Source organism: Lissotriton helveticus, chromosome 7, assembly GCF_964261635.1.
Source record: "Lissotriton helveticus chromosome 7, aLisHel1.1, whole genome shotgun sequence".
Lineage (NCBI taxonomy): Eukaryota > Metazoa > Chordata > Amphibia > Caudata > Salamandridae > Lissotriton > Lissotriton helveticus.
In genome coordinates, this window is record NC_136068.1 from 1,739,676,357 (window position 1) to 1,739,695,696 (window position 19,340).

General features: G+C 46.1%; 1 protein-coding gene across 3 annotated transcripts in view; it reads left to right on the forward strand.

Moving 5' to 3' along the window:
• LOC144770727 (uncharacterized) overlaps positions 1-19,340 on the forward strand; it is a 295,086-nt gene that overhangs the window by 241,091 nt on the left and 34,655 nt on the right. The window lies entirely within an intron of this gene.

The following is a 19,340-nucleotide window of genomic DNA, read 5'->3' on the forward strand; positions in this document are numbered from 1 at the left end:
AGGAGCAGCCATGCATAGGTGTGAAGGGAGACCTGCCAATTTCGATCGGGTAGAAACAGCACATTATACCCACTTCCAAGGGAGCAGGACTGGGGTGGCAGCACTTGGCAGGGCAAGACTTGCAGCAAGCAAAGTCTAAGTTCAGGATGATTTTTAAGTCTTTGATGTCCTTGAGACTTAGAACAGGAGGCAAGCCAGTAAGCCCTTAAGTCACTCGGTGGTTCAAGTGAGATGGCTCCAGTCCTTTCTCAGTCAAGGCAGAGGGTAATAGGCAGCAGGGCAGCACAGCAGAAAAGCAGTTCTTCTAGAGCAACAGTCCAGCAGAGTGACAGTCCTTTTAGCACCACAGCAGTTCTTCTTCCTGGCAGAGTTCTTCACAGGTCCAGTATTGTATTTGAGTGACAGGGTCAGAAGTCCAGTTGATATACTCAGTGGTGCCTTTGAAGTGGGGGAGACTTCAAAGAGGGGCTTTGAAGTGCACAGATGTCCTCCGTTCCTGCCCTGGCTCCAGACTCACTACAGGGGTTAAAAATTCCTTTGTAAGTGTGAGGCTGTGACCATCAAGATGTGGATGGCACACTAGTCACACCTAAGGTCCCCTTATCTTTGGCTGTCTATATGGAATGTACAAAGCCCAGCTATCACCCACTGTATACATGTATTTGAGACAGGCTATCTTTCTAAAACTGCTATTTTTAAAACTGTAATGATAAATTCAACTTTGCCATTCAAGAGGATTTATCATTACAATTCCATAGGTACTAAACACTACACATCTACCTCGTTCCAATTGGGAATTACAGCTTATAAGATTTAATAAGAAATCCCCAATGTTAACCTATGGAAGGGGTAGGTCTCACAGTAGTGAAAAGTGAATTTGGCAATGTTTCACTACCAGGACACATAGAATTTAAAAGTACATGTCCTATTTTTTAATTAAACAGCACCCTGCCCTATGGGCTACCTAGGGTGTACTCGAGGGGTGACTTATATGCAATAAAAAGGAATTTTGGGCTTGGCAAGGGGTTGTAAATGCCAATTCGACATGGCCACAAACATTTCACAGAAGGATGAGCTCTGCTGGAAGTTTCAGAAGCCACAAAAATGACCCTGGACATGGGAAATAATGCGTTGTTAATTTTACTTGATCTCTCCGTTGCCCTGTCCTGGATCAAATATTTCCTAACCGGTAGGTGACAAGCAGTCACATTAGGACCTCTTTCATCTACAGGAAGATCTGCATGGCTCATCTCTCAGCTCATCTCTCAGCCCTGCGTTATTCAATATATATCTGGCCCCCCTACTCTTCATTCTGAATTGTCACTGTGTCAGACGCTGATAATACGCATCCTATCGCTTGATAAATGTGCCCTTATATCAGAACCTAGCTTCCAAAACTGTCTCACCTGAGTTATTCTGTGGATGCAATCAAACCATCTAAAATGCAGCACATATAAAATGGAGATCCTGTTATTTGGCAAATCAAACTTGTTGTCCCCAATCCAATGGTGGCCAAATGATGTGACCCAGTCCCCTCTTGCAGTGACAGGAATGTGTTTCACCATATGCAAATATTTCAGAACTTTTTTTACTTTCTTCTACTAGCTGCCCGAAAAACAGTTGATTTTACTCTCATAACTTTAGACTTGACTATTCTCTGTGCAGGATCTTCGTAACCAATACTGCACAAACTTCAGATGGTGCAGCACGCAGCGGCCAGACTTGTGCTGAAACTCCCCAGACTGAGTTCTGTTTCTGCAGCTCTAAAAATGTCATACTGGTTACTGGTATACAAAAGGATCCTTTTACTTGCCTTTAGAGCATTTAAAGCCACCAGACAAAAATACCTGACTGCTAGATTAACTCACTATACAAACCAAAGAACTTCTTATGGACTCTGAAGCCCTAATAAAAAACACTTGAAGACCTAGCTCTTCCAGGCTCCTGATGCACTCAGCTATCCCCTCATATAGCTCCTACTTTCCTCTTATTTCCCCCCTCATCTAGGTCATTGGATTCAAGCGGCAGTGCCAAGAAGCTCCATTGTGAGTGGCATTGCGCTTTTTATGTTTTAAATTCATTAATGAACAATTAACAAAGCTGGGGATACGCAATGCTTTTTATACACTGAAGATGTCATCATTCTCTTGTAAACTTTTGGAGCTTACAGCATTTAATTAATCAGACCTGAATATATTCCGAAGCAAATGCTTGAATATTAATAAAGAGAAAACTGAAATATTGGGTTTGGGAAGACTGCCACAGCTGCAGTTGGCACGTTCGGAGAAGCAAATTGACAGAGGCACAGGAGTTTTCATATCTGGACATTGCAATTAAAAATAAAATAGCTGGTTAGTGCAAATTAAAAAAAAATCCAAAGCCATAATGCACTTCATTAAATACTGTAAATGGAATTTTTCACCTGCGGTGTTATACAGTTCTTAAGTCTGGGGAGACCCCAACAAATCTTTCTAGGCTTTACTAAGAATTAAGTGTTTGCATTTTAAGGTATAGATATTGATAGAAAGAATACTGCGGGCTACTGCACGTCTAAAGCTTGGCACTTCGAGGTGAAAATGAAGAGAGCGTGGAATCTTGTGGGAAAATGTTGCTTGATAAATAAGGGCTTACTATTGTTTAAGGTGGCCTTAGACATATATTGCATCAACGTGAATATTGTGTCACACTTTGAGGGTGTGATCTCTGGCCTAACAGGAGCTGGATTTGGTAACAATCTGTTTTAAGACTGTAAAATTTCAAGCTTGATATGATGAATATTTGCCTCTTTAGGCAAAACCCCCTTTTAGGTCTCGCCTGGCGTAGGAGCGCGCATGCGCTCCTCGCCTGTGAGAGCTATAGTAAACACTAGAAAGAAGGGGACTTTCTAGTGTCCACTTTCTAGTGTTCACACACCTGTGTCCGAATCGTTTATGATTCGCTCGTGACCTGATTTATGTTTAATTCTGGCTAATAATTGGCTGGACGTCATTTTTGTTACAGCCCTTGCAGTTTTGGAATGCCGCCCATCGTGACAAGCGCATCTGTTTTCACTCAGCCCAGACGCAAATACAAGCAGCTGAATGAAAACAGATGGCGCAAGAGTTTTTTTTTTTTCTCTTTGTGCTTCATGGCTGTTGTGAAGACTTTTCTTATCTGCTTGTTTATTTAACAAACAGATAAGAAAAGTCTTCACAAGGGCTGTGAAGCAGACAGCCACAGCACACAGGCGATAGAGCAAAAAAAAGCCACCGCTTCCACAGATTGATCTCAAATGTGAGGGCAGGCAGTCTTCAAATTTACTTTGACACACATAAAAGAGCATGACTTCTATCCCATGCCTTTTATTATTTCGTGTTGAAAAACAAACCCCACCTTCCTTTACATTTCCTTGGGAATAGCAGCACTGCAGCTGTCCAGCATTTCAGAAAAATTATGGTGGCAGTGCATGCCTTGTAGACCCCCTGCACACACCCCTCTCAATACACACTGCCTAATATTTCATTTTGAAAAACAAACACGGCCCCTCTTCATATGTACTTAAAAAAAGCAAACCCATGCCAGACCCCCTTAGAGCATCATATTGACAGCAGATACTTTGCAGACCCCCTTCCCATCCTGCCCCTCCCCTCCTGCGTCCCCCACCAAATACTTACTGTTCAGCAGGGACCCAGCAGAGACATTTAGCAACATGGAGCAGGGGGAGGTGCCCCTGAGGTGGAGCCAGGCCCCTCTCCCCCTCCCCTCCCCAGGAGGAGGAAGAGGGCTGGCAGGCTATGAGCATACTGTACATGCTGTACAGTGGAGTGGTGTGGCTCACCGGTTAGAGGCGGCAGACCTGGAAGCAGAGGACGGCCCGGGACCAGGGTTTGATTCCCGACGCGGCAGGGTCGTGGACCAGGGTCAGCGGACTCGATAATTCTCGCCTCTGTGCCTACTCTAACCAGGGATCACACTAGGCAACTCTGGGCATTAGCTTGCCTCATCTCCACAACGGCCACCCACATACGCCGGGGAGTCCTGGTTTCACCTTGGAGATACCCAGTAGGGGCCATCTCACAGGGAAAGCCAGGACGGGTTCCCCAGCGGTCTATAGCGCAGAGATACTCGTTCGGGAGTCGATTCTAGCACGTTAGAAACCCACAATTACATGCAGCTGGGAGAGTGTAGAAGAGCCGCTGCTGATAGTCACAGGCTCAGCACTCTAAAGAGGAAGAGGAAGAGGGGATATATGACGGTACCACGCGTACTTTTACAACGCGTACCGTTACAACGCTACTTTTACCACGCAAGTCGTTACAACGACTTGCGTGGAGGGGCGCTGGATAATAAATTTTTTAATTTACTATTCCAACTCCAGTCCCCGTGGACTCTAGGGAAAGGAGTTGGATAGTAAATTAATATATTTACTATCCTGGAGCGCCCCCCAGCGCAAGTTGTTGTATCGACTTGCGTGGTAAAAGTAGCGTGGTAACGGTACCGCGTTGTAAAAAATGCGTGGTTACCGTTGTATACCAGGAAGAGGAGGAGGCGTAGGGCAGTAGCAAGGGAACCGGCACGAAAAGTGCCTCATGAAAACAACATTTTGCATTCTTTGTTTAACGAGCGAAGAGAAAGACAAGCTTGGTACATTATGTCTACTTGGAAGCAGTGAATTCTTGTAGGCTGCTTGAGTGTGGGAGGCGTAGACACACAGCCTCTTGCACAGGACAGTATAGGCAGTATATTCAGCTTGTGGTGCATAAAATGCTAAATTGCGTGCGCACCACTGACATGAGGCAGTCCACCCTTCTATGGAGAAAGATAAGCGGACGGGTACACCCCTTCCTGTTCGCTGCACGCATTTTAAGGAGACGTTTGGTGGATATCAGATCTGCCTAGTGGATTTGGATTATGAGGAGCGTCCCCTGTTTTGTGCCCCCCTCTCTCCCAGATCAGTGCACATACACACAAACGCTGTTTATTAGTGATGGCTTGTTCTACCCTATCTATGATAGTAAATATGGATTAGTCATCAGAAGGCAAACAGATTAAAGGGATCAGTAATCTCCCCAAACAAGGCTCCTTAGAGTCTGAGCCTGCGTTCCTGAACCTTTGCCTGCCGTCTTCTGTACATTCCACAAGCCTGCCATGCTGGTGCATGAACGTAAAGCCATTATGGGATGGCAGCTCCTAGGCACATGGAAAGACGCCTCCTTCCTCCCGGGAGAGCCAGGCCTCTGGTTGCCTAGTGAGCGTTGCGTGGCAGCCCGTTGCTGGGTTATGGACCTCGGTAATCCTGTACTGGCCTCGGACACATACTGGCCTGTCACCGAGCCCAGTGGCAGGAGGAGCTCGCTGTCCTCTGTTTATGACTGGCACAGTTATCAGAGGTGCACATCATTCGCTCCTGCACATTATATGTACAGAAGCATTGCGTTAGGAGCATCCGCTTCCTATTCCGATATACACACAACATTGTTGAGAGAGGGTACACCTTAACAAATGGAGAGTGCGCCTTGCATTGTAAAGATTCATGTGTTGCAGGAAATGGTGTAACGGGAAAAACTCTCCTTGGCGAGGGTGAAAACCGGACTCCGTTCGAAGGTACAACCCACCTGTTCTCATTATCAGTGGCCCACTCAACCATTATATTAAAAGACAGTAATACTTTATGTTAGAAATGGGATTTCTGGTTGGCTAAGGCTTGCGCCAAAGCCAGGCAGAAACCACCACTCTATTCAGGGCAAGGGAATTACACGCCAAAGATACCCCCTTGGTAGCTTGGCACGAGCAGACAGGCTTATCTCTGAGGTAATGTGTAAAGCATTTGCGCACGCACACAGCAGCAACATCCCAGGCACACCACAAAAGGAACTCCACACAAGGTTAATTACTTTTGTATTGTCAAAACACATCAGATAGTAATCACACAATATACATTGTGCTAACTGGCATGGGCAATATTCACATGGGATTATTTACACAGGACAGGGCCAAGTGGGCCACTGTCAGGGTCAACACTTAGCAGAAGTAGCACTTCTAGAACATAGAAAAAGTGTTGCACAAAATAACAAGTGTAGAACACAACCAGTAATCACTGGTAAAAGGTAGGTACACACTACCCAATACTAATCACCATAGGCATAGATCACACAGGGACACATAACTCACTAGTATAAACCCTACTAGGCACAACAACTTCCTAAGCATGAAAACACATTTAGAGGTATCACAGGCATAACGGCATTGCACATTACGCATAAATCACATTAGGCCTAACTAGTATAAATACAGTAGGCAATCTCCTCACTAGTCTAAACACATTAGACCCTACCCCCTAAGCATAACTCAGATTTAGGGGCGTAACTCACAGACTGAAACATCATCTCAATAGCAGAAAACTACATAGGTCAAACAACCTCATAATCATAAACCAAAGTTTTAGAGGTATCAGATACAGGGGGCGTAAAACATACTATACACAATACATTTCCTAGCACCACATCGCTCTAGCACATAAACCACATTAGGCAATTATCATCACAAACATAGTAAGCAATCACATTGCGCAAAAATCACATTAGGGCCTTGCGCCCTATCCATATACCAGCCCCCCTGGCCAACTGGCCATCTAAGAAGGGGCTCAAATGCCCTGTGTCCAGAATGTCAGGGCACGCTGCCAACACAGCGCCAGTCAGGGGTGCCCCATCTGCGCAAACCTAAACGTTGCAGCTGCCCACTACTTGCTGGGCATCTGAGAACAACAACAGGGCCTAAACGCTGCAGCTGGCACTAGGTGCTGCACAGCTGTGGAAGGCCTGGCACCTCTGTGCCACTTCTGTCCCTCTCAGGTACTCTCTCCCCGTTGGCGCCTAAACGGTGTAGCTGCCCACTACTTGCTGGGCAGCTGTAACATAGCAATATTGCGGCATGGGCTTTCATTAGCCCTGGAAATAAAACTGGGCGCATCTTTGGAGCCCTCTAGGCTCTAGAACTACCAATGCGTAAAACGTGGGAGCCATCTGGCTCTGGTGTTCGCAGGTAAGACTGTGGCCAAGAACATGGGCCCCCTCTGTACCCCTTTAAGAATTAGAGGCCCCCTGGAGCACACGGGCTCCTAGAACAACTCTGTGCCACTTGTGGAGGGTGCTGGCTTGAAAAGATCAACATGTTCCCTGGAGCATACTAGCTCCCAAACTAACTTTTGCGCCCAAACACTGCGACATCTTACAGGGGGGACCCGGGCCTCTCTGGCCCCTCCTGGGCTCTTTGAAACGATTGTTGCCCCCATCGTTGGAGCCACCTAGGCTCTAGAACGAAACATGCCCCAAGCACTGTGGGCCCCACGGGGACTCCCATGAGGTAGATTTAACAACGTTGGAGCGGCCCACTGCTAGACGGGGCCGCTCTGACTCTGCCTCTCCCCGCATGAACTACACTCACTGGCCTCTCGATGCTGCCGGTCTCCTTACTTCTGGATGCAATGTTTTCACCCGGTCCCCCATCTCGTAACCGGGGCTTCAAGGGAGGAGCTCTCGAGGCTCCACGCTGTGCCTCCTTACTCCTTGGCGTTTGCGGTGGGGGCAGGCACCGGCAATGTGCCTTGGGCCCCCTCTGCCGCCGCCAGCCTACCTGCGGGGCTCTCCCAGCTCACGGGAGCCCCGCACCACAACTGCCTCAAATCCCGGGCAGCTTCCTCTCTCGCAGGGCTTCCCTTCCGTCCGGGAAGCCCCGCCCAACCAGGGCTTGCCTGAATTCCGGGTTGCGCCGCGCACGGACCGGGGGAAAATCCTTTGTCGGCTTGGGCCGCAGCGGTGAAACTCTTGGCAGGCACAAAGAGGGGTAGGCTCCCTCCAATTTAAATTGCGCAGTGGGGTGGCATCAGGAATATAGAAATATAAATGCGGGCATAATGCAGGGTTGGCTCCTGCCAACAAAAATTTCGCACAAAGCGGGGTGGGCACCCATAATTAGGAACCGTGAGCGGGGTGGCACCCGAGCAATTTAAATAACGGACAAGGATGGCAGGCACAATGCAGGGTAGGCTCCTGCAATAAAAATACCCAAATAAGCGGGGTGGGCACCCGCGCTACCATCAATAAAGGCAGCCAAGCGGGGTAGGCTCCTTCAGTCACAGGGCAACTTGAGAAAAAGCGCTTTCCAGGCACTAGGAGGGCACAGAGACCACCAGGCCCCCAAGAAATGACCCCTAAAACAAAAAGAGTCCCTAGAAAAAGTCCATTAGGCATCCAGGGGCTGGGCAGAGCCCAGGGAGGCAAGCCTTCCCCTGGGCCCCAGCAGCAGCACGCCCATGGTAGATTCAAGTTGAGCACAAGAACATTTTCATGGGGTCACAGCCCCTCTTTTATACACAGAATCCCTTTGTCTCAGGCTGCAGGGCAGGGGGAGAACCAGTTACAACTGGTTCTTGACACTTTGTTGTGCTCAGCCCCTCTCACTATTCACAGGACAGGCTAGGGTCATCAGTCGCACCACAGGGGGCAGAGCCAGCATTGTGTAGGGAAGGCCTAGCCCTATTCAGGTCCCAGTTGCACCCCTCCCTCACATCAACATGCCGATCTCTCCATTCACCACCGGGGCAGACCCATCCTGACTCCTGGAGCCAGGCACACCAGCCAGCTCCAGACAATTACAAGCCAGACAGCCAATTCACATTCACTGCACAGACATGCCAACTTCTAGAAGAGGCACTTCCACACCAGACACAATAAATCCGCGCACATCATCGCGCAGCATTTAATCACACAAGTTTGCACATACCAAACTCGACCCTGCACTACCCACACATCAGGAACTACTATTGTCACACATATTCCCCATGCATTTCTATGGGAGGGCAGGCCACTCACCACACATACACAGAGAGCTCACACACTTTACACTGGACCTCAGTGAAAAAGTGTGCAGAGGCCTAAAATCACCAACACCAGGTTACAGAAACAGGCTAGGAAAAAGCAAAAAGTTTCGGGGTGAACCTGCCAAAAGGGCCAAGTCCAACACTTTATGGGCATGTTTAATTGTCCAGATGTTGTGTAATATTGTTTTTTCCCAGTATTTCTGCGTTTCCCTGGACTTTGATGACTTGTGTTGCATATCACTTGGTATTTGGCGTCTTGTTCTACAGTCTCGTTTTTTTCTGTTTATGTGTTTGTGGCTAATGTTCACTTATTTTCTGGAAGGCTTTGACTTTTATTCCAACAAACCCGAAGCAGATGCTCTTTGTTGCTTCGCTTTGGTACAGTGGATTAAATGATGAGATTAATCTACCCTATGATCATGTCCACTGGAATTATGCGGCAGGAGAGGGACAAATTATGTGGCGAAGTTGAGTAAATTCTGCAGCAAAAAAGGCAAGTTCTGCAGCATATTTTGTAATAGTATTACTTCATTAGATCGTTAAACTTGGTAACACTGTCTGTGCACTGGGTTAAAACAAAAAAAAACATACAGCGTATCCACCAATTGGTGCAATGTAGAACAGTATGTATTTGTGTGCAAAATATGCCATGGAACATCTCTGCGTCACAAGAGAGTACAGCTAAATAGCAGGTGAGCTCCTGTGCATCTTTTACGTGTTATCTGAGGCAGGGGTGTTGGTGTTCCCTGTAACTGCAGATATTGGTGTGAGATCACTATCCCTGCAGATACAGGTGTGAGATCACTATCACTGCAGATATTGGTGTGAAATCACTATCACTGCAGATATAGGTGTGAGATCAGTATCACTGCTGATATAGGTGTGAGATCATCATTACTTCAGATATAAGTGTGAGATCAATATCACTGCAGATATAGGTCTGAGATCACCTTCACTGCAGATATTGGTGTGAGATCCCCATCACTGCAAATATAAGTGTGAGATCACTATCGCTGCAGATATAAATGTGAGATCACTATCACTGCAGATATGTGTGAGATCACTATCCACTGCAGATATAGGAGTGACATCACTATCACTGCAGATATAGGTGTGAGATCCTCATCACTGCAGATATAGGTGTGAGATCCTCATCACTGCAGATATTGGTGTGAGATCACTATCACTGCAGATTTAGGAATGAGATCACTATCACTGCTGATATTGGTGTGAGACCACTATCACTGCAGGTATAAGTGTGAGATCACCATCACAGCAGATATAGGTGTGAGATCCCCATCACTGCAGATATTGGTGTGAGGTCATTATCACTGTAGATGTAGGAATGAGATCCCCATCACTGCAGATATAGGTGTGAGATTCCCATCACTGCAGATATTGGTGTGAGATCACTATCACTGCAGATTTAGGAGTGAGATCACTATCACTGTAGAGTTAGGTGTGAGATAACTATCACTGCAGAGATAGGTGTGAGATCACTATTACTGGCTCCCATTGGCCTGCAGGATCAAATTTAAGGCACTGACCCTGGCCTTTAGGGCACTACGGGGCAACTGTCCTAACTATCTTAAATTGAGACTTCCCCGATACCAGCAGGCGAGGTCCCTTCGTTCCAACGCATTGATTTTGTTGCATGTCCCTCGAGTCCGGAGGGCCCGACTTGGGGGCAGGACCTTTTCGGTCGGAACGGTAAAATTGTGAAATGACCTGCCGCTCGCTATTCGAGCTGCAACTTCAGAAGTCTGTTTTAGCAGGCAACTTAAGACCTGGCTCTTTACTCAAAAAACCTAAACCACTCTTTTTTCTCGCTAAGACATCTAGCTGCTCATTTAGTGCCGGGACACCTCCTCGGAGGTAGCTGTTCGCGCTCTATAAATATCAGTATTACTGCAGATATAGGTGTGAGGTCACTATCACTGGAGATATAGGTGTGAGATCACTGTCAATGTAGATATAGGTGTGAGATCAATATCGCTGCAGATAAAAGTGTGCGATCAATATCGCTGCAGATACAGGTGTGAGATCACTATCACTGCAGATATTGGTGTGAAATCACTATCACTGCAGATATAGGTGTGAGATCAGTATCACTGCAGATATAGGTGTGAGATCATCATTACTTCAGATATAAGTGTGAGATCAATATCACTGCAGATATAGGTGTGAGATCACCTTCACTGCAGATATTGGTGTGAGATCCCCATCACTGCAAATATAAGTGTGAGATTACTATCGCTGCAGATATAAATGTGAGATCACTATCACTGCAGATATGTGTGAGATCACTATCCACTGCAGATATAGGAGTGACATCACTATCACTGCAGATATAGGTGTGAGATCCTCATCACTGCAGATATTGGTGTGAGATCACTATCACTGCAGATTTAGGAATGAGATCACTATCACTGCAGATATTGGTGTGAGACCACTATCACTGCAGGTATAAGTGTGAGATCACTATCACTGCAGATATAGGTACGAGATCACTATCACTGCAGATATTGGTGTGAGATCACTATTACTGCAGATGTAGGTGTGAGATCACTATCACTGCAGATATGGGTGTGAGATCACATCACTGCAGATATAAGTGTGAGATCACCATCACTGCAAGTATAGGTGTGAGATCACCATCACAGCAGATATAGGTGTGAGATCCCCATCACTGCAGATATTGGTGTGAGGTCATTATCACTGCAGATGTAGGAATGAGATCCCCATCACTGCAGATATAGGTGTGAGATTCCCATCACTGCAGATATTGGTGTGAGATCACTATCACTGCAGATTTAGGAGTGAGATCACTATCACTGTAGATTTAGGTGTGAGATAACTATCACTGCAGAGATAGGTGTGAGATCACTATTACTGGCTCCCATTGGCCTGCAGGATCAAATTTAAGGCACTGACCCTGGCCTTTAGGGCACTACGGGGCAACTGTCCTAACTATCTTAAATTGAGACTTCCCCGATACCAGCAGGCGAGGTCCCTTCATTCCAACGCATTGATTTTGTTGCATGTCCCTCGAGCCCGGAGGGCCCGACTTGGGGGCAGGACCTTTTCGGTCGGAACGGTAAAATTGGGGAATGACCTGCCGCTCGCTATTCGAGCTGCAACTTCAGAAGTCTGTTTTAGCAGGCAACTTAAGACCTGGCTCTTTACTCAAAAAACCTAAACCACTCTTTTTTCTCGCTAAGACATCTAGCTGCTCATTTAGTGCCGGGACACCTCCTCGGAGGTAGCTGTTCGCGCTCTATAAATATCAGTATTACTGCAGATATAGGTGTGAGGTCACTATCACTGGAGATATAGGTGTGAGATCACTGTCAATGTAGATATAGGTGTGAGATCAATATCGCTGCAGATAAAAGTGTGCGATCAATATCGCTGCAGATATAGGTGTGAGATGACTATCACTTCAGATATAAATGTGAGATCACCATCACTGCAGATATAAATGTGAGATCACCATCACTGCAGATATAAATAAGATCACCATCACTTCAGATATAAGTGTGAGATCACTATCACTGCAGATATAGGTGTGAAATCACTATCACTGCAGATATATAGGTGTGAGATCACCATGACTGCAGAAATAGGTTTGCGATTACTATCAATGCAGATATAGGTGTGAGATAACTATCACTGCAGATATATAGAAAAACTACGTGTTCGGTATATGACAGTTTAAGCTATTGGCATTGTAAATGACAATGCATTTGATTTTTTTTTAAATTAAAACAAAAATAAAAGGCATTGTCATTTACAATGTCAATAGCTTAAACTGGTGTAAATGCGAGACCTATTGCATTGCAAATGCTTGTTACAATTATGATAGAGTCACTCTGCAAACTTTCCACTTAGCAGCACTATCTCCAGGCATATTCAGCTCCTAAACAACCCTACTGACAACACCCTGATTTATAACCTTTTTGAAATCGCATTTGGCCCACATAAAGTTGCAGGAATTGACAGGGACTTGGGGAAGGGCCTGCCCTTGTGCCCTTATAAGGGAGTTAGACGTAAGAGATTATGAATATATTTTAAGGAAAGAATTGAACTGCTGCAAAGATGTGTCTCTCAGAATTGCATCTGATTCACCCATGGAAAAGGTAGAATTTTGTTTTGAAAAAGCATCACATTTGGTAAATGATATATGTAAACAAGTTTTATAGCTTGCGCCAAATATAAGCTGTAAACAAACATGTATAAATGAATAAATATATACCATTCTAACATAGTGGAATATTGGTTGTGTGGTTCAAACCTTTTTTTAGCTCTCAATTCCCCCAACAATATATAAGGAGTTAGGTAAAGTAAACATACAGCTACCATGTTGATATTTCTGCCCTCTATAATTTGGCCATGATATTCTGTAGTTTACATTAGTATTGAGTAACCATTGTAGGGGATGTTGTGAGAGACAGAAAAGTTATGCATTTTAACCACAGACCTTTTATCTCAGGGTCTGTGAGCAGCACTCACAACCAATAGAAATTCTCGGCAAAACAAGTCACTCAACGCAATGCAACGCAACGCAACACAACACAGCATGACAACATGCTTAGCTACATTGTTTGACATGGAGAGTTCAGGAATGTGCCATATCTACCAAGATATGGTGCGTTCCTGCCCACTACATGCACTGGTGCATTGAGTGCAGCCTAGCACGAATGCAGGCACCCTTGCACCGTTATACAAGGATGCATGTGTTACAGCCAGGATTGTTTTTGTGCAGGAAGGGTTTTCTTCATGCACAAAAAATATCATCTGAGGCTTTTAGATTTTTCTATGTGTGCTGCAGAATGCAGCACATGTAAAAAGAGGAAAGAATGAAGAGACATAAGGATATTTCTCCCCGTTACTCCTCACTGGGAAGGCATAGCATTTTGATGCATTTCCAGGTTTACGAATGTGAGTACATCTGAGAATGCGCCAAAAACCATGAGTGGATGCATAGACACACGCTCCACCCTTCGAACACCTTTGCAGCACATAGTAATGACATGGGCTGCTTTGCGTTACTCCAGATTTTACTATGCCATGTCTGCGTGGCATACTAAATCAAGCCCTTGCGCTGCCCTGCTTCACCTTGCGTGACCCAATAGCAATGCAAGGGCTTAGTAAATATGACCCTAAATATACAGCAAAAATTCAATGTAATTTACCCAGTAAAAGTTGGTTAAAACTTGCAAAACAAGAAGAATTCCTCAAATAGGTAATAAATAAACGTTCTAAAGTATAAACAGGCCACTGACAGCTTTTAGATTTGTATCTGACATACCTGGGTGATTGTAGGTCTGGCTGCTCAAAGATGCTTCCAGTCCTAAATGAAACATTGCTGTGATATTCTATCTCAGCCTGCAACAGGGATAGGTTACAAGTTCAAGTTCAAGTTCAAAGGCTTTATTTCGATAAAATCATATAATAAAAGCATCACAATGGTATAAAAGACATGTACACAGAGACAAACTTTCTTTTACAATTAGGAGCACACATTTTAAAGCTTTTTTTTAAAAAGTAGGATATAAAACAAAAGAATTAAACATTTAACGCAAGCCTTTTTGCTCTAATGGACCAAGTCCACGATAAGAACTTGGATAGACCACAAACATATAATGTACGGGTGTCGGATATTAAGATACGGAATGCTTCACTTGAATGCCTGGTACACATATCCCGACAAATGGCTTTGAGCCACCGTTGCCTTGGGAGTACATAAGCCGGGCAAACAAATAGAATATGTGGAACAGTCTCGATGCTAGTTGTACAAAAAGGGCAAAAAGGTGTAGTTTGGAACGGGGGTTTCCAGTGGGCGGTTAATGCACGCACAGGGAGAGCCCCAACCCTAAATCTAAAGTATAGGGCCCTGTCATAGGGTTTCCAGACAATATCTAGATAGGGCTCTCGGAATGGTGCATCCTTGTATTTTAGAAACTCTTTCGTTAGCCTGCCAAGAGATGGGTCAGTGGTGGTTCTAGTGGCAACCCATTTCCAGTAAAGGACCTTAAGGGTGGCTTTTGGGGGAGAAGACCGGCTAGTCCAGGCTTCGCTAAGTCCCAACTCCCCTAATACGAATTTAAGATCTCTAAGCCATTTTATTTGTTGCCATCCCACCATTGACAATACCTCCGCTAGCCCCTTTGCATACTTGGTAAGTTTGGGGGTTCGCCACAGTCTAGCCCATAGGAGCAACGGCCGATATTTTGCCAGCTCGCTAATGGATTGGCAGCTCAAATCGAACAGCAATGGTAGCGTTGGTGTACTCTGCGGAAGTGACATAATGCCCCTTAAAAACTTGTTCTCAGACCTAGTTAAAAGATCGATGTTAGAAAAGCCCCAGAGCTCAGCGCCATACAGGGCAAAGCTGACACCCTTCGCCTTATAAATATCAATAACAGGAACAATTGGCCTGGTCGTGGAGGAGCGCTGCTCTTTAAGGAGCACCCCCGTAACCCTCTTATGACTTAGCAGCATTTTGGTAAGGTGAGGGGCCCACTGCATGGTATCTGTGATACGAACACCTAGATAATCAAATACTGTGACCCTCTCAAGGGATACTTGATTTAAAGTAGGGGGTCGCCCAAGTTTTTTCGGGGGATTTAGCTCCAAGTACTTGGTCTTCTCTGTGTTAATTTCCAGACCACGCTTGGTGCAAAAAGCCTGAAAACTGTCTAGAAGGCCTTGAAGGCCCATTGGGGTCTTAGAGAGTAGGAGCGTATCATCGGCGAATAAGAGTGTAGGGATTCGCCCCCCCGCCAGGGATGGTGCATCTGATGGTTTTTCAAGAAGATGTTCAACAACCCCATTCACATATAGCGAAAAGAGGGTTGGGGCAAGGACGCACCCCTGGCGTACCCCTCTCCCCACCGGTATCCTGTTAGTTTTCTGCCCCTTGCTACCCCACCTAACTTGCGCAAAGCTATCCTCATGTGGCCTCACAAGGATAGACAAAATATATGGGGAATCCCCATGTCTGACAGCCCCCCCATAGGCGGCCTCTAGGTACAAGGTCAAAGGCAGTCTTTAAGTCGATAAACGTGAGATAAAGACTGCCTTTGCCTATAACCACTATTTTCCAATAAATCAACAACAGTCTAAATGCCTGCTCTATTGTGCCGGTACCAGCTCTGAAGCCCGCTTGATAATCAGAGAGAATCTCGTTGTCTTTAGCCCATAGATGTATTCTCTCTAATATCACCTTTCCCACAACCTTCTGGGTAGAGTCTAATAAACTGATTGGGAGGTAGTTGGAAGGGTCGCCCCTCTGGCCCTTTTTATAGATAGGGACGACCTCCGCCCCCTTCCAGGATTCTGGGATTGCCGCTCCATTGTCGATGGCATTAAGTAAGGTATGAATGAACTTCCCCCACTTTGGCAAATTAGAGCGGAGCAAATCCCCAGGAATACCATCGGGACCAGCTGCCTTTTGGGGCACAATGCAGCTGATCGCATATTCCACCTCCTTCGTTGTAAAAGGGAATAAGGTATTTCCTCCGAATGGTACTAGAATGGTGCCAGGAGCGGAAATAATAGAAGCTTCTGGCTGGCAAGAATACAAAGTGGAAAAATGATCAAACCAAGCCTGCCCCGTGATGTTACAGGTAATAAGGTCACTATCAGGCCTGTTCTTTGCCCTTAAAGTGCTCCAGAAGCGACCTGAGTCCCGCCCTGCGCTAGCGTCTCTGAGGGGTTGCCAATACAAGTTCTCCCACTCCTTTTTAGCATTTGTTACCGCCAAGTTATACTCTTTCCTGGCTTGTTTAATTAAGGGTTGTGACCTCGCCTTGACAGATTTTATTAGAGCAGACTTCTTCTGTCTGCATACTGGTGTATACCATCCCTGCTTCCTCTTGGGCCTCTGGTGACCAGACTCCCTACCCCCTACTACTGGTACCATAAATACATTCCCTATGGAGGTTATAGCCTCTGTTGATGCGACTGGACACTATTGCCTGATTCCACTGGGGCAACCGTTGGGTTTTGGTTCAGGGCTACTGCTAAAAAGGGGCTATTTTTAGAATGTACTTTGATTAAGGCCTTTACAGAGAAAAAGTTATCTAAAGTTCTCTGCTCAAAGCGATCCAATCTGGCTGTTAAGTCCTTTAATCTTTCAACCACTGGTAAAATGAGGGACTTCAGAGTGTGTTCAATTTGGGCTATGAAAGGGATATCTCCCTCGGCATTAGGGGGGGGCATTGTGGTTTGATTTGTGCTAATTGGTTCAATGGTGTTATTGCTTATGGGATCATTTCGCACTTGGCTGTTGGGAGGTTTGTCCAAAAGGGTCTCTATTCTTTCCCAGAGGTTTGCATCACATAATAGGTCTAGATCCTCCATCACAACAGGTACATCCCTATCCGCATTACTCTCAGAATTAATGCATATTTTTGTACATCGTTTGGCAGGCACTTTCCTTTGCTTAGCCCCCTCTACAGTCCCCCTACAATTTCTACCAATAAGACGTTCGTTGACAGCTTGCTTGGACATACGCCACGCCAACTGTCCCCTAGTCTTTATGCTAGGGCTAACACTGCCAACACTGCTTGTACTTGTAGGAGAGCCCGAGGTTGAATTGATTTTAACTGATGTACTGAGACACCCGTTCGTAAGAGGAACAACACCCTCGGGAGGAAGGTCATTAATAGCCGGGGTTTGTGAAATGGAGGGGGTCAGTGACAGTCTGTCGGATAGGGGGGCAATCCCTGAGGGTTGGATAAAATCCGAGGGAGGCGTAGCCTGTGGCATCGGAACATGGCCACCACCCGGAAGGGCAGAGAAAGATGGTGCCAATATTGAATCCTGAGAATTGATGGAAAGCATCGATACATTGGTAGGAAGAAAAGGAGGGACAGAACCAGCAGGTAGCGAGAAACGTCGCTCTGTATTTTCTATTGCGTTTGCCACCACCCCAATTGTTTTTTGGAGTATGCGATCTATGGCCGTTAGGCTAGGGAGCGGCAGTTTCGCTGCCTCCTTGAGCTTATGGGCAGAGGCAGGAATGGGCTTTGCAGAATTGCGTCTCACCAATATTAACCTTACTAAACAACAGGGGAGGAACTGGACATGCACTAGACAGACAACAGGAACAGCTGTCAACAATTACCACACAGTCTTAGTTCAAAAGTGAACTACTAGCAGCTAAAACTTGATGAACAATACACCATATCATAAAGTTGTACAATACCCAGAAAGTCACAATAGGGAGTCGAAGAGGAGTGGCCCAGCCCGGCTTCCCACGGCCACGAACGGCCAAAAACGGTCCCGCCCTTGTCCCGGGCTTCTCCCGCGTGCTCCCGCATGCTCCCGCGCTGCGGGGGCCTGTGTTGTTTAAATAAGTCACGCAATGACCAGTGGGCGGGGCTGGGCGTCGAACGCAGACCAGGTGTGCACAGGTCAAGCAGGGACTCCTGGGAAGTTGATTCCCTGCAGCTTCCAGCACGATCAGCTTTACGCCCTTCGCGCCCCCACAGCAGGATGACAACAAGCGCCTCGTGATAGCGCTTCCCTGGAGTCCAAGTGCGAGGCGGCACCCGCAAAGCGGGTGCGGCGAGTTGTGGTGTCTGGCCTCGTAGAAAGTTTCTGTCAGCAGGGCTCCTCCTTTAGCAACAGCAAAACACGTTCCATGCAAACTATTGGGCATATTTACAATATTTTGGTGGACAGCAGTGGTGCACACTTTCTAGCTGCACTTCCCTGTGTTAAAAGAAAAGGGCAGAAATGCACTGTATCTACCAGATATGGCACTTTCCTGTCCTTTCTGCCAGTGCAGGCGCACAAACTGCAGCCGAGCACCCATGGGGTGTCTGCGCTGTTGGCATGATTGTTTTTGTGTAAGAAGGGACACCTTACTGCACAAAAACAATCAAATGGAGCGTTTTCCTCGTTCTATGTGTGCTGCGGAATGCAGCACACATGGAAAGAGGAAAAAACTAGAGTTATGTGTGCTTTGGAAAGGCATTAGTTTTGGTGATGAATCTGATTTACGCAATGTTGTAAATCTGGGGCAATGTAAAAAACCATGGATGTTGCGTGGGAACACCCACAGCAACACCCATGGAAAGCCCCATCCATGCAGACTAAGGCATTGCCTTACTCCATATTTACAAGGCCATGAAAAGCCATGCAGGGTGGCTTTGCGTGGCTTTGTAAACATGCCCCTAATTGTGTTTGGGAGAGTGACCTCAGACTCATCCATAGGTATAGGCTGATTTAAAAATTCACAAAGGTATTTGCATTAGTCATTGTGCATTGCGCACATGGTCAATTCCCTCTGTCTACACCCAGGATCTGAGAGACATTCCAGTATCCACCCAGACGACCCTTACCTTGCTCCAATTAAAAAGAGAACTGAAGACACAACTCTTTAAAGAACACTACATCTTGATGTAGTAAGAGTCAATTTTCTGTTTTCTTCGCTCTCTCTACATCTTGCTCACACACTTGCCCCAAGGGC